General features: G+C 38.6%; 1 pseudogene; it reads left to right on the top strand.

Annotated features, from left to right (window-relative positions):
• The first annotated feature begins 459 nt into the window (after positions 1-459).
• Positions 460-638, top strand: LOC131808520 (NADH dehydrogenase [ubiquinone] 1 beta subcomplex subunit 1-like; annotated as a pseudogene).
• Positions 639-1016: the final 378 nt, after the last annotated feature.

Genomic DNA, 1016 nt, shown 5'->3' on the forward strand with positions numbered 1-1016 from the left:
AGGAGTATTGTCTCTATAAAATCCAAGTGCATATCCTTACCCTCCAGGAAAATTTCAGTTTCTCCAGCTGCAGTTGTTCCAAGTTTATTGTTTTTTTTTTTTTAAGATTTTATTTATTTATTTGACAGAGAGAGAGAGATCACAATTAGGCAGAGGGAGAGAGAGGGAAGAAGACTCCCCGCTGAGCAGAGAGCCCAGATGTAGGACTCGATTCCAGGACACTGAAATCATGACCTGAGCTAAAGGCAGAGGCTTAACCCACTGAGCCACCCAGGCACCCCAAGTTTATTGTTTTTTTAATCAACTATATCTGAATAACTGTCTCTGTTTCTAATTTAATAATATACACATTTATATGATGCTACGATTTAAGGATTTCCTTGTAAATTAATTTGGGGGGCTGTGCTCACTGCTGCCCTTGGTCCCTGGGTTCCTTGTTCACACTAGTACCAAGCAATCATGATTAATTTACTTCAGATTGCATGTGACCATTGGGTTCATAGACTCTCCCCTCTGGGATTTGCCTTTGGATGTTATCTAGACAGAAGAAAATGATGAAAAGCTAACTGCTTTCTGGAACAAGAGTATGTTATTTAAAGAAGGAATTGAAACCCAGTGATGACGTTACCAGAAAGTAAAGGCTATGGCTGAATTACGGAATATTCACATTTTGTGAATGATGAGAGAAATAAAAACGTTAATTATTTTGTAAAAATATTAATTAAATTAAAATTAATTCATTTGGGGCTACTGCCTAATAAGGGTTTAAAACCTTAGAGTTTTCTTTCTCTGTCTCTCTCTCTATATATATGTGTGTACACACACACACAGACACGCACGGACACCTTTCCTGCCTCACCTCTTGCAACCTGGAAATTGCCCCTCCTTCACCCAGGGGAGGTCTGGACACTTATTTTCTAGAGAGTTTAAATGAAAAGAAGGTGATTGAGGCACAAAAACATGGGAACATAGAGATCCAACACAAAAACAAGGGAGTTAAGTAAAAGCCTAACCCA

This window comes from Mustela lutreola, chromosome 9 (assembly GCF_030435805.1).
Source record: "Mustela lutreola isolate mMusLut2 chromosome 9, mMusLut2.pri, whole genome shotgun sequence".
NCBI lineage: Eukaryota > Metazoa > Chordata > Mammalia > Carnivora > Mustelidae > Mustela > Mustela lutreola.